General features: G+C 42.9%; 1 protein-coding gene across 12 annotated transcripts in view; it reads left to right on the top strand.

Annotated features, from left to right (window-relative positions):
- The window catches only part of LOC308481672 (uncharacterized protein), a 395496-nt gene that overhangs the window by 282399 nt on the left and 97723 nt on the right, over positions 1-15374 (top strand). The window contains exon 5 of one of the 12 annotated variants that reach the window (XR_013988783.1): positions 42-1066. The exons of the other annotated variants lie outside the window; for them this stretch is intronic. The gene's annotated coding sequence lies outside the window, so the exon portion shown is untranslated. Of the gene's footprint in view, positions 1-41; positions 1067-15374 lie in introns of those variants that run through there. 12 annotated transcript variants of the gene reach the window in all.

Genomic DNA, 15374 nt, shown 5'->3' with positions numbered 1-15374 from the left:
TTGTGTTGCGGGGGGGAACTCCTGCTCTTTACTTCCTGCAGGATTCGAGCCGTGCTGTTTGGAAGGAGCGATTTCGTCTTCTCTCAGAGCGATGACGCTGTACCACTTTCGGCATATCCTGCTCCCCCCATTTACCTGGGTGGCTGCTATTGCTGCTGTTGCTGCGGCTGCTGCTGTTGGGCTTGCTCCTGCCTGCCTGCCTGCCTTCCTGCGTTTCAACCTGGCTTGCACTACGGGAGAATCTCTCGTCGGCACACTCTCGGCAAGATGCGAGGAAAATCTGGGTAGTGCATTCTGTTCCTGCTGGAAGAGAGGAAATGTGCGATTCTGGGTTTTTATAAAGGGTGAAAAATGTGAGTCAAAGAGATACGATGCCAGGTAATCCGGTGTTTACAGCAAGGGCATTGGCAGCGATCCTGTACGTATGGCAAGGGCATCAAGAAGAAGAATCCCGGGCACTGCTGTTCGAAGGGATTATTATGGGGAAAGCCATGGCGATGCCGTGCTTCACCTCAGAGGAGCTGTGCTGGAGATGGATAAATAAAGTATCTGATACGTGAGCCTGTCAGAGCATAGCCATGGGAGGAAAAGAGTGGAAGGGAGCAAGCCAGCAAATGAAAAGGAGGAAGAGGAGACGGCATGCCGTTTGATCGTGTCTGCTCATTTCTGCAATGATGATGATGATGGCATAATTTACAGAACCCATATCTGGATAGAGGGACTAAATTGTAGTCTGAACACTCCCTAATGCGGTTACAGAGGAAACAAAAGGTGTAGGTGGCTGAAAAGACATGAGCACCTTGTGGGGGAAAGGAGAAGTGTGCAGTGTATGTTGTATGTGTGTCTGTGTTTGTACATATGTGCATTGAGGGAAAGGCAGCTTTCTGACTTGAGAATGTATAGGAAGCCTTTCAGGCTGCTGGACCAGGCTTGGTTATGGTGAATATTTTCAACTACCTCCTTTCTACATGTTCTTTTCGGCAATAAGCAGTCAGCTTGTTTGAAAAAGACACATTTGGAGGCGAGATTCTGGAAATTCTGTCTCTCTCTCTCTCTCTCTCTCTCTCTCTCTCTCTCTCTCTCTCCTTTAACACCTTGAAGCCTTGAATCTTCTATATGTTACAGGGAAGAACAGTGGGATTTTTTGTTTGCTTCATCTTTACAATCTTTATAAACACAGCTGTACTCAGTCTAGTGAAAAAATTCTATACTGTAAATAGACGTGTGGTCAGTCTAATCAAAATAAATTATCCCAGATGACTTTGGAAGCCCAGCTGGCAACTCCTCATTTTCAGATGGCTCAATGTGCAGCCGAAATGAAAATCGGCAACGTATTTACATTTTTAATGCATTTCAAAGTCAGCCTGTAATTAAAAAAAAAAAAAAAAAAAGCTGGGGAGGGGGACTCCGGAGTCCCACTGAAAAAGCACAGTGCTCAATTTTGGAAAAGATTTGCTCTGAAATGCTCACTGGCAAGTCCTATTTCTTGTTTTGCTGGGGTGGGGGGCAGTGAAGTAAGAACAGTGTTGTTGGTGTTTTTAAGAGCAGCTGAACTTGCTATAATATACTTAATATGGTAACTGCTTCTGAATAATAACTAAAGGTGGTCATATCTGTGTAATGGGCCAAATGAAGTGAGAGGAAACAAATGCTGCAGACAGATAGGAGAAGCTTGGCGGACTCTTCATCAGCTGCCTACTTTGTGTATGTGTGGGTGTTTAAATCCAGAGACCATAATTTTTCTTCATGTGTATCCAAAGGAGTTTTTCAGTAGTCGTTCTCTAAGGCTCCTGTCTATACCTTGCAGGATTTTGTGCTGATGAGTGTACTGTTTGCTCAGTAATATCTTAGCCAGCTGTTGGAGAAATGTAGTTTTCTGCTTGTTTTAAAGGGGGGAAATCTGGCTTAGGAAAATACCTTTTGCTCTGCAGGGGAGCTACACCTCTTCCTCAGATATTGTGGTTCCAGCTCAGACATTTTAAACGGAGAGAGATGGGGGTGGAAAGCGGAAGAGAGGGGGGAGGGAGGGAGGGACTTGTGCAAATTGTACAAAGCTGCATAGACCAGCAAAATGTCAGCAGCTTGTAATTAGCAGTTCATGGTTACGTCAGCGATCATATCTTTCCAAGAATAACTGTGATGCATGCCACAAAGTGAGGAAGATAGTCACAACCTAGTTATCAGCCCTGGTTCAAACAAGGGCAGATGGATTAATGAATGTGCTGTGTACATAAATCAAATATGGATGGGATCACATGTTGTGGGTCTTGCTGAGTTCTGCATAGTTGAGGGCTCAGTTGTCAAGTTTTCTGCAGAAGCAGGCTGTGGGGAGAGATTTGCAGAGTATAGAGTGCGAACCTTTTAAAAAACGCACTGGTTGCCCGTAACAAATGCCTTTGCTTTTTATGCAGGCTTCATCTAACTCACGCAGCTGGCTGACATGATTGCACCACAGTTGCCAAAAAGGAGAAAACAACAAATGCAGATGTGTGATGCTTTCACTGAAAGGCTATGGCAGAGAAAGCGCACCATTACTGTAGATTTGAGTTTTGCTGGGCTTTTCAAATATGCTTCACAAGTAATGTGAGATGGCTTTTAATCAGCCTTTTCTATTTCAAAGGGTGTGTTTTCTTTCAAATGTGTCAAATTTGGTACAGCATTTTTTAAATCCAAAGCAGATCCTGGGGGGAAAAAGAGCTTCTTCGGGAACATTTCGGGAGCTGAGCCTGAGTGCTTTTGGTATGCATTTGCAGTCCTGCTGCATGCAAGCAGTGAGGGGGACATGGGAGGTGCCTCGTCCGTGATTGGCCTTTTGCAGACGCCTTTTACGCAGCACTTTCCTGGCTTTTATCTGCAAGCCTTTGCAACGTGCGGTTTGTGTTTCTCCCCTCCTGTTCTGCGCTGCCCAAATTGCTCGGAGCCTCTTCTGGTTTCCCAGATTCCCTGCAGAAGTCAGCCTCAGTTCAGCTCTTGTTTATTTAGCTCGCCTTAATAATATGCCCAAAATAGACTGCATTGTGCAAACATGTTATATTTTGGGCTGGGAAAAAATGCACATTTTGTTCGGAGGACAGGGCTGTGTGTTAACATGAAGCCAATAGCTCTTTTGTTGCTGCATGTAGTGCCGTTTAAACATCCTTTAATTACTTCGAAGTTTACAAAAGCCGTCATTCTCCCAGCCCTGCATTTTGGATTTGGGCAACGTGTATACCATGCCTGGACCCAGAATAGTACTGTTCTGTGCACCAAACAGGCTGGAAGGATTTCATTTGGCTTGCGTGTGTGTAAGTTCAAACAGCTGGTCATTAATGCAGGACCCATCTCCAGAGTGAAAACGTTAGCGGACGTGAATGGCTGCCTGATTAATGCTGCCCTTCAAAGGGTCCTCCATCCAGCAGCCATGCTTGCAGCAGAATAATGCAGCCTGATTTGATTGCGCTCTAACAGCCTAGTATGTCATTGTGTCGCCAAGCAATTGAGGTTATTATGGGGCAGGGCTGACAGACGGGACAGTGGGGTTACTAGACCGTGGCATTTTTAGAAATACAGGCCTGACCTACTTAGAGTTATTCTTGCTGGCTGGCTGGCAGCTGCATGGTGCATGGAGCGTCCTGATAGGCTGAGGCTGTTGCTAGGGGGAATTAGCATGAATTTTTCCACATGCAGCCTCTGATTGAATGATAAAAGCTGACTGGAATTAAAGAGATTCAGCTCAGCATTATGTAGATTTATCTCCCTTATTTCTCCTTCTGGAAGCAGAGAAAAGGAACAAAATACTGTGTATTCTTTGACCCATTTTCCTATCCAAGGGGAGGCAGATCTTGTACTGTTTTAATTCTTGAAATTATGTTATGGGAGAAAGGGCCATTTGACATCACAGAATGTTTCGTATGGGCTGACTGCTTTCTCATCTGATTTACATAGAGCTTTTCTGAAGCAAGCTTTTTCACCCCTTCCTCTGTGCAGATATAGACTCCTTTATTGTTAAGACACAAAAGAATAGGTAGGATAGTGAGTTTCAAAGGAAGCCATGTATACTGGCGTTTGCTACATGGTATAAATCCTGGGCAATTTTTGGAGCTGCCTCCATTCGTTCATAAACAGAGATCAGTTCCCTCAACCCTAATGCAGAAAGACACATACAGGGATTTCTGCAATGTTGGATGTGAGAAATTACTTGCCGTATTGCATTCTTATATTGAAGAGGCTTCTTCAATCTCCTCCAACCAATTTGATAATACAGTGGTACCTCGGGTTAAGAACTTAATTCGTTCTGGAGGTCCGTTCTTAACCTGAAGCACCACTTTAGCTAATGGGACCTCCTGCTGCTGCTGCGCTGCCGCCACCCAATTTCTGTTCTCATCCTGAAGCAAAGTTCTTAACCTGAGGTACTATTTCTGGGTTAGCGGAGTCTGTAACCTGAAGCATCTGTAACCCGAGGTACCACTGTATTTTCCCTGTCCCTGGATTTAAGTATATCTTTAAATACTCTGTGTCAAAGACATTGGGGGGGCTGGCTGGGATTGAGCACATGCCTTCTTTCATTGCGTCTCTCCCCATCCTAGTTCAGCTCTGACTTTCTGGTGACAATTCCAAGCTCCCTACAAGGGCAAATACTGCTTGGGTGTAATCACAGATCTTACCTTTGTTACCACTACAGTGGTACCTCAGGTTACATACGCTTCAGGTTACACACTCCACTAACCCAGAAATAGTGCTTCAGGTTAAGAACTTTGCTTCAGGATAAGAACAGAAATCGGGCTCCGGCGGTGCAGCGGCAGCGGGAGGCCCCATTAGCTAAAGTGGTGCTTCATGTTAAGAACAGTTTCAGGTTAAGAACAGACCTCCGGAACGAATTAAGTACTTAACCTGAGGTACCACTGTACTGATTATGTAAGATCTGTAAAATACACAGAAAGCATCCATTTATCTTCTTAGGCATCACTGAGAAAGGAATGGCAATTCTCCAAACAGAAAAAGTGGTGTGTGCACATTCATTTGAATTTTACAAATTGCACAAATGTATACATTCAACTGAATAATGCAATGGAAGTTGATTTGAATTCAGAAGGTTTTAGATACACCATCATGCAAGGAACTCTGGAGGCAATGTTAATCTTTGCTCATCTCCTTAATCTAGATTCCCAGTCTATTGCTATTACCTTTTCTTGCAGAGGCAGACAACATATGACCCTCTAGATGTTGCTGAACTTACATTGTCCCTGGCTATTGGCTAGGCTGCCTGAGATTGATGGGAGTAGGAGCTTGGCAACATCTGGAGGGCCACAGGTTAGTCACCCCAGCCATGCCCTTGTCATTAGTAACAAAAAGCTTTCAACATAATGCAAAGTAAGACATAGATTTGATATGACCAGAACAAAAAAATCTAGGACAAAAACTATATGCACTAGGGCTGGCTAACCTGGACTACAACTCCCATCAGCCCCAGCCAACCTGGGCAGCAGTTAGGTATGATGGGAGTTGCAGTCCACAACTCAAGTCACCCCCAACATATATGCTGTTGGCTCTAGGTCTCAATGTTGACCTCATCAGTGGTCAATTATGTGGTGCATGAAAGACCATGAACAGTTTCTGATAGGAGCCTACACCAATCTGAAGTGGATCTGTAATTGGCTTTGTCCCGGCTGCAGCACCCCCCTCCCCAGGCCTCCCTCACTTCCTTTTTAACAGTTTGTGCGATTTCCACGAGTTGGAAAGTGCCTTTTCCTCTGTTGCTAGCATTGCTTGTGGTCCTGCAGACTAGCCATGTAGCTAGCAAGTTTCCACCTGCCTGTGGCTATTCTTCCTGGAATTCTCCCAATGTCCTGAGTGGAAGAATACAATGTTAGTGGTCGGTGATTCATCCCTTATATGCAAGGAGAAAAGTCAGAAGCAACTGTGAAACTCCGGGGCCATGGAGGAAAACAATGGGATCAAGGATCAATCCATTGTATTTGGAGCAAAAATGTACGCACTCTTGTTCCTTAATGGCCTTTTTATGTCCCTGAAGTAGCTAATTATGAAACACACTGGAGAAACTGATGGCTGGAAATCCACAATAAAACTTCTACTGTCCTCCAGTGTATGTAATAATAACAACCAATAAACTTAGTTACACCATAGTGTTGGAGCAGTAACTTGCTTGCAGTGCTGCAAATTACATCAGATGGAAAATGGAGGGGGAAAGTGATGAATACTAGGGGATTTCTCTCTGCCTCCCATATTTTTAAGCAAAAGAACACACATTCACAGAAATGTGTTTTTTTAATAGGTTTTATTTGGCCCTTGCTGATTCAGCTGGAGCATACAGCTCTCATACATTTTTATGATGGATGCAATGAGAACTTGGAATGTGTGTTTTTCTTCTTCTCTTTATTTGAATGTTTTCAAATAAGAGTAAATTTATTAGGGGACTCTGATTTTTCATCGGAATTGTGGCAGTTTCTCTGTAGACTGGAAAGACAATTTAAGAGATCCTAATACTCATCATATAGCAATTGGGGGGGGGGCTGCTTTGAAAAAGAAACGCTCACTAAACTCAGTGCTTTTAAAATGAAGGGGGAAAATGAAGGAATTGGGAAGTAAAATATAGGTATGAAAGAGCCAAACATCTTCTTGATAAGAACATGGCCTTCTATTTGTGGCATGATTTGCCTCCCTCTCCCCTCTGGCTTTCCTTTTATAGAAAACTAAATTACTGTAACCCCTGAAAATAATAAAGTGTTCCTTTTGCTCTAGGTTTTTCTTGACAGTCTCTCTTAAAGAGGGAAAAAAATAGAGGCTGCTTTTCTCTTAAGCCAGCACTCTAAATGAAAACGAAAGCAAACAATAAATGGAAGCACGGTGGCATTATAAAATAGGTTTATCCAATACAAAATAAATTTAAAACATATAGTTCAAAGGCTCAGCACCCAAAGTTTTCTTAATATTAGGCACTAGCATTATGAAGCAATGGTACGAAAATAGCTCTGAGTATGTGGGCCACTTCTTTTTCTTTTCTTTTTGCACCACTAAGTTTCCAGGGTAGAGATGCTTATATGCAGCCAGGGCATTGCACCCAGCGCTTGCCATTCCAAGCTTATATGCACAGTCTCGTTTTTGATGCATCATCTAAAGAGGCCGAGGTGCTTAAATCACCCATACTGGGAAAACCATCTTGGGTTTTGAGATTTCTCACTGAAATAAAGCAGGTTTCTTCCATTACATTCTTTTTCATCTTATCGTTCCCCCTCCCATTGGCTAAATCAAAAAATAGAAGGAGACCAGTACAAAAATAGTACTGATGTGCAAAATAGAAGGAGATGATTTTTGTCTTCCTACCCATCTGTTATTTAGTCAGTAACAGAACAATTATAATCCACAGAGATGCTGCCCGGAGGAAGGTTTGGATGGGAGGGAGATGTTCCTCCACCAACAGAAAGAAGCCTTACCTGTTGAGAGGAAAACACCCATTGCAGAGACTCCTACTACAGCCAGGGAAAGCTCCCATGAGCACAGATCTACCACTGTTGGTGTGCTTTGGTGGTGCTAGCTGTCATTCAGCCCCAAAACAGGGCATTCCTGCTGTGGGGCAGAAACAGGACAGAAGGTTTGGGTCCTGCAGATCCAAAACCCCCTTGGTCACCTGAGGCCCCATGATTGGGCCCATCATCTGCCCCACCATGATATCAATGGGGATTATGTTTCAAAATTGAAATCTGCTAGGGTGAAAGAAAAAAGAAAGACACCCCTTTTGGGTTTAAAAAAACCTGCCACTTTCCTACCCAGTGACCCTACTTGGCGTTGATCTGCCCATCGTCGGTCACTCAGTATCTCTTCCAAGTGATTTAAAAAACAATGCAAATATTTGTAAAATGAAACACATACATGTGTAACATCTAATTATCTTTGTAACACCGCCCTTTCCCAATAGTGGCTTTTGCCTCCCAGGATGTGGAGTGAAGAGTGCCAGTTTCTCCTGGGAAATGTCTAGGGGTGAGGAGCAGAAGTGGCGCAAATACTCCTGGAGCCAGTCTGTTTTGGCAGCAGCTCATTATGTGAACTTCATACCATGTGAATCAGCCCAGACACATAGCGCCTGTCAGTTCCAGGCCATGAAGAAGGCATGGCAGTGATTTACATCCCTATATTATCTAAATTGGGCTTATGCCGCAGAAAAAGGGATCTGATTGGCCTTTTCAGCTCTCTCATCTTTGCACCGAAGAATGATTTGGTGAAATCCAGAATGGCCTTATCTGACTATTTCCCAAATATCCTCACAGAGAACTAGAAGAGCCAATAACACTCAGTGTCACCTGTGGCCTATTTACTCTCATAGTGGCTTTCTTCCAAGCGAGGAGATGTTAAATGGTTAAACTATTACATAAATGTTTACATAAATCAAACCTGTTGTGGTATGTTTAAACATGTTGCTCTTTTTGCTGACTGCCATTTTAGAAAAACCTTATTGCATGTACAGTTTCCGCTGGCTGAACCTGGTTTTAGAATTCACACTTCAAAAAAGTGAAGTTATTTCTCAGGAACTGGCATGTGTATGTGTGTATGCATGTATGCACATATGTGCACACATATATCTACTAAAAAGTGATTAAGATTCTTAGGTCTACAACAGTTTTGAATAATGGTCTTTAGAAGATACATCATGTGCAGAAGGAGAAGGCCTTTTCCCTTGACACACTAGACTAGCATTTAGGATCTGCATTGGCTTGCTAGGCAGGTAGGAAGTTAACTCTTTATGTTCCTGCCTTACAGCACTATCCATATAGTCTGAGAGAGAGAGAGAGAGAGAGAGAGAGAGAGAGAGAGAGAATGAGAGAGAGAAAATGCAGTCGTACCTCAGAAGTTGAATGGAATCTGTTATGGAAATCCATTCGACTTCCAAAACGTTCAGAAACCAAAGCACGGCTTCTGATTGGCTGCTGGAAGCTCCTGCAGCCAATCGGAAGCCATGGAAGCCACATCGGACATTCGGGTTCCAAAGAACGTTCACAAACCGGAACACTCACATCCAGGTTTGTAGCGTTCGGGAGCCAAAACGTCTGAGTACCAAGGCATTTGGGATCCAAGGTACAACTGTACTGGGTCTAATGCAACATTATAACCTAGAATTTTTGATATTAGGTAATTTATCTTTTTCCAGTACAGTATACCCGCAACTTATGCGGAGGTTACATTTGAAGGAAAACACATAAAGCCAAAACCATGCATAGTCAAAACACATTGGGTACAATAGTGGGAGGGATTGTCAAAGTCCCCCCCCCAACACCCTCCCCCTTTATTTATTTTTTATTTTTTGCCATGTGTGTAAAGCTGAATGTGCACAAGTTACATGTGTGTAAATTGGTGGTCTACTCTACTGTATATCCTTGGTAACTGGAATTGCTGCCATATATGATAGTGACCCTTTCTTTCTTTCTGGCATTTCCAGTATATGTGTGGGTAGTTTCTGTTTATTTTGCTTATTATCATATGCCACCTTGCCATCACTTTATAGCATTTTTCTCTTCATGTGTGTTTTCCCATACTTCAAGTGGTATATTTTGTCCTGTATTCTGTACCCACATAATCATAAATCCCTTCACTAGGTCAGCTTCCATATCATAGGGATGCGGGTGGTGCTGTGGTCTAAACCACTGAGCCTCTTGAGCTTGCTGATCAGAAGGTTGGGGGTTCAAATCCCCACAACAAGGTGAGTTCCTGTTGCTCTGTCCCAGATCCTGCCAACCTAGCAGTTCAAAAGCACAGTGGTGCAAGTAGATAAATAGGTACCACTGTGGCGGGAAGGTAAACGGCATTTCTGTGCGCTCTGGTTTCACCACGGTGTTCCATTACGCCAGAAGCGGTTTAGTCATGCTGGCCACATGACCCGGAAAGCTGTCTGTGGACAAACGCCGGTTCCCTTGGCCTGAAAGCGAGATGAGCACCGCAACCCCATAGTCACCTTTGACTGGACTTAACCTTTACCTTTTACCATATTTCAAGTGCAATTTATGTATGTTTGACAATAGGTGTTCCTCCCCCCCCCTTAATTAATTTCTCAAAATATGTTGGTTTTGTTTCATATTGTGGTTAAGTCTCTAAGAAATTAGCTTAATAAAGATCTTTTTTGAAAGTGCTTAAGCCATGGAGGTCTCACGTGGTCCCAATCCATAGCTGAATAGAGAAGACAAATGCCTAAGAGTGCTTACGAGTGTACGTAATCATTCCAGTCAGATGTCATAGGGTGATGATTCCTCAAGGGTACTGAAACTCCTTAGAGAGGCACCAGAGTCTTCTCAGGAGCTCCTTGTTTGTGTCTGGCTTTTGTTAGTTGGGGATTACAGTGCTTTATATAGTAAAGTTGTAGGAAATATATATTAGATTTTACTTAGGCCCACTAACTAAGAAAGCCTGTGTCCATTTAAATAGGATCTTGTGTTTCACTATGGAAAAGGAAAGTTAGTCCATAAACGTGACAAATATGGAACTCCAGTGTGTTGAAGTAAAGGGTACATTGCTTTTGAAGCCTCTGTAATGTTCCTGATCAAGGAATAGGCTTTTAAAATAGAAGATCTCTCTGAAAACAAGGGACATCTGTTGACATTGCAGTGGAATGGATAATAACTTAAAGCTTAGGTATGTGGACATTTTAATTACCTTTTCTACAGGGTGAATGCAAAATATTATCAAGCTTGGAAAGTTGCTTTAATTCAGATCAGTCCATTCTTGTTCCATCTAGCACGAACTGATAGGCAGTTGCTTTCTATCCTTTCAGACTGGGTTCGGTCCCTGGAGATGCCAAAGTCTGAGCCTGGTACCTTCTGTATGCAAAGTATATATGTTCGTCTACTGAGCAATGGTCCCACTTCCACATATTTCAGTCTTGGAAATTCTGGTGGTGAAATCTCATTGAAGGGGGAAAAAAAAAGAATTTTGGGGCGATATGTAATGGGTTTTTAAAGAAATGGTTAAAATGCTTTTAAACTAGCAGGAAAAGCTTTTGCCCATGTTTTCCTGCTCTGCCACTTGCCCCATGAACTGGACCACAGTGTTTGAAGCCCAGTATGATTTACTTTAAGGGACACGGGTGGCGCTGTGGGTTAAACCACAGAGCCTAGGACTTGCCGATCAGAAGGTCGGCAGTTCAAATCCCCATGACAGGGTGAGCTCCCGTTGCTTGGTCCCTGCTCCTGCCAACCTAGCAGTTCGAAAGCACACCAGTGCAAGTAGATAAATAGGTACCTCTGCGGTGGGAAGGTAAATGGTGTTTCCGGAAGCTGTACACCGGCTTTCTTGGCCAATAAAGCGAGATGAGCGCCGCAACCCCAGAGTCGGCCACGACTGGACCTAATGGTCAGGGGTCCCCTTACCTTTCCTTTTTATGATTTACATTGGGCTCATGCAAGTGGCTACTTTTCAAGAACAAGAAGAGGAAATAAAATGTGCAATAAATTGCCACTCTTTGAAAACCAGTATTTGTTAGTAAACTAACTTTTGCAAACAGTCACCATGCTCAAATGTTTCCATTGCTGACAGTTGAGCTGGATTTTCAATGCTTTCTTTTCAAATGTGAATGGCAACTCCTGCGAAATGTTAATCCCCCCCCCAAAAAACCCCACAAAAGACTGCTGATCTCAATGCCCATTCGCAGTTTGAGGAGTGCAAGGGGACAGAATTTGCCAAAACTCTGTAGTTGGGATTTATAGAAGTGTTTTTCAGAGCAGATGAAGTGGCTGGGCTGCTGGTGTGATCTCACAAACTGATGAGAAATGACGAAGATGAAATGGTAGAACTTCTACTTCAGGCACAGTCTTACTTTGTAATCAAAAGACACATAATATACTCTGACAATGACTAAAGTACTGAAATTGTGAAGTTCTTAATTTAAGGTTTTTGGAGTGCATAACATCAGGTCGTGTATTGTTTTCTTTTCCGCGTGGAGTAAGTAAGCATGCTTTCAAGATGGTTGATGAAAGCCTATAGGTATTATCTTGCTCAGAAGCTTAGTAGAGTCAGCAGGACATGTGGAATAGCACCATGTGTGCTGGCTGCCATGGTAAACCACACACAACCAGTATGTACGGCCAATGAAGAAGAAGAAAATTTGACTCTGGTTAGCTGCTACTGTTTAGGCAAGAGTGGTTAGCAGGGCTTTTTTTGTGCAACAATTTGAGCAGGAATTGCTATCTGAGAATTTCAGCATCACCGAAGATTTTACCGGTACCTCCCCACAGTGGGGAACTTGGGGAACTTGCACTCCATGTGGAAACTGCTTGACCAGTAGTGCATTTTCTTCCTGCTTGCTTTTATTTTGCAGGAGCTCATCCCAAAGGCTCAGGAAGCTAAACATGCATCCATTTTAAATGGGGATGTGTTGAAGAGGCAGGGACTAGGAGCAATGCCCTCTCTCAGGGCCTAATGCTTACTCATGCTAGAAGATGGAAGCATGGATGTGTGTGTGTGTGTGTGTGTGTGTGTGTACAGGTATACTTATAGTGTGGGAAACAAAAGTGAGGCCAGTTGGAATTAAAAATCCAATAAGTAGAATGGAAAAGGTCTGGAAAAATCCAGTACACCCTTATTTATCAGGTAGAAATGTCCTTCAGGAGCTACAGAGCTGCCAAGCCAGCTTTGCTGAAGAAAAACCATGCCTTCAAGCAAAGCTGATGGTGCAGGAGCAGCCAGGAGCCCTGCCAGAAATCAAAGGGGACAGTGAGAGATGAGGATTAAAGCCTGAGATGGAAATCAGTCACATACATTTTTCTCCTATGAAAGTACGCAAATGAATGACAAAGGGCCATTGACACTAAAGGTGACCTAGAAGGGGTGGCATTTTGAAAAAGAATGCTAAAGAGGATAGAAGGATAAAAATAGCAGTTATAATAAGACACTGCAAGGGAGGGCCTCACGTAAGGGGAATTCACGTCAGCGGGGCTTCCATTCAAATACTTGCTTGTGTGCATATATTCAGATGAAGTGTTTTATGTACAGTTGAGCTGAGACCACTGATGGCTCAGTCTATTTCCTGAATACGTGGTATCACATGAGTTTTATCCTATTTCTGTATTAATCTGCTTCCCTTACAAAATAAGATCTGCATGAACATTCATCTTTCAGGGCATATTTTTGAAATATCTTCTCACCAAGTCCACATTTTTTAAACGTATGTTATTCTAAAATCTCTGTTTCTTTGTACACATTTTGGTATGGTCTTTGAGATGAAAAATGCACCACAGAACTTGGAGAAGTCTGAAATCTGAAGGATAACTGTGTTTTAGTCTGCTTATTCATCCAGGAAGTGCAGATCAGATAGGTAGGCGGGGCCTCCCTCCTCTGATGTCACGATGACTTTGAAAGCCCTGCCCACCAGCTAACTGGCACCAGTTGCAATCCCAGCTCGGGCAGCAATTGGCTGCACTTGGAAAATTTTCATCAGGCACCACCAGGTGGCTGATGGGTGATTCTTGAAAACACCACTTCAGCAGAGATCAACTCCCTTCATCACCATGTGCTGCCCTTGGATGGGCAAGAGTTTAGTTGCTTTTCTAGGGCAGCATATGTTAGAACTATGTCCCAAAGTTTTTTGGGTTTTTTAGCCAATCAGGTGAGAAAATAAGTGGCATACCGGTATCTATGGCATGTAGTTTTCCAGCAACGGGAGAGCAAAGAGCAGAGCGCTATGGGAAAGGAAGATAAAGCAGTGAAGGGGCATTGGCCTGGATATTTTCTTCATCCCCTTCCAAAAGCCACATCAACTGTGAAATATTGTGGGCCTTATAACTGGCATACAAATTCTTCTGCTACCAAATTGGAGGAAAGGGATGAGCTTGGAAGACAGGGGCCCACACTTCCTTCATTTCTTTACACTGTACTCCTTTTTAATTGTTATAAAATGAATTGTTATGTCTTTCAAAAAGGTCTAGATATGAAGTGCTCTACTCCGGGATTGTGGGGTCAGGGAGACCCAGATCCACTTTTCTTTTATCCCACTTCCAAAGAGAGACAGAGAGAGAGAGAGAGAGAGAGAGAGAGAGAGCGCTTGTTTTGTATTTAAATGTTTCCAATTATAATGTTTAGGAAATCATGCCTATATCCATCTTGAGTTGTTAGATCCATCAGCGTCATCTCTCTTTACTCCCTCCTCCCTCTTCTATGTAAAGTCTGGAACAATGCAGGATGTGTTGAGGCAAAACTGTTTCAAATTAAGTTGAATGTCAGTCTTTAAAAGTTTCCAAGGCTAATTCAAAGGACTGTCCTAGAGCTTGGTTTCAGAGTTATGAAAAATTGGAATCCCTTGCTTGAATACATTATGCTGTGTTACACAGCATAGTTTCAGCTTGTAGAACTCTGAAATGAATTCAACTATTTGAGTAGACTTAGGCTGTAATAGAGCAAGCATATCTGTTTTCATGCAAAGGGGCAATTGTGCTTTTTGATTCTCTCTTGAGGAATTCTATTGAAGGTGTTCAGTGTTCCTAATCTTGGTTGGGTTATGCCTAGTGTCTCCCCCCACCCCCAGTTAAGAACATACAATCTAACATAGAACCTAAAAAGTGCACCCCCTCTACACTGCATTTATATATAAGGCCTCTGGACTTTCTTTCTATCGCACTATAGGCCAGTAATGGAGGAAGGGTGCAATACTGTACATCACAAAATCACCAGTCTGTATGGTGGAAGGCAGCAGTCAGATGGGTAGCTTAACTCATCATGCCCAAATCAGATTATAGCCTGCTGTCATCTTTCTGACTCCCAGGCTATAGCAAGATCTGATTTTGCTTGCTTCTGTTTTTGGCCAGGATTCCACGAAGAAAAAGAAGCGGAAAGCTTGTAAAACTCTGAGCAGGTAGCTGGTCCAATAAAATATATAATTCTATCTACCATTTGTATCAAACTCTTCTTGCTCTTGAAGAAGCTAACTCCTTAAAGGCTTCCTGCTTAATTTTTTTTTTACCTTGGGTACCCTATTATTGCTATGGCTATGCTGGTTTTTGCATTTGTCTTTGACTAAAGAAACATACACATGGTGAAGTGTTGGTCTGAAAATGCACTGTTGTTACACTACAGATTAAAATAAGGATTAAGGAAGAGTGATGGGTTCCTCTGGGGAGGCTTGATAAATGTACGTGCACACACAGCACATTAATTGTTCTGGGGTCAGCTCTCCTGCTCAAGACAAATACCTGCACATTTACATCTGACACACTTATTTGTCAAATCCCAAAGCTGCTTCTGCTTCTAAACCTACAGCAAAACTGCCATTGTGCTCACATACAGATTTCTGCAGGTTGCATCTGGTGCCAGTCCAGCTCAGAGTAGACCTACTGATGTTAATGCGCACAACTAACTCAGGTTCATTAATTTCAATGGGCCTCCTTTAAATAAGTTTAATATGG

This window comes from Podarcis pityusensis, assembly GCF_964106645.2.
Source record: "Podarcis pityusensis genome assembly, chromosome: 7".
In the NCBI taxonomy this organism is placed as follows: Eukaryota; Metazoa; Chordata; class Lepidosauria; order Squamata; family Lacertidae; genus Podarcis; species Podarcis pityusensis.
The sequence above is the reverse complement of the archived record's forward strand: the minus strand, read 5'-3'. Positions and strand labels throughout refer to the sequence as shown.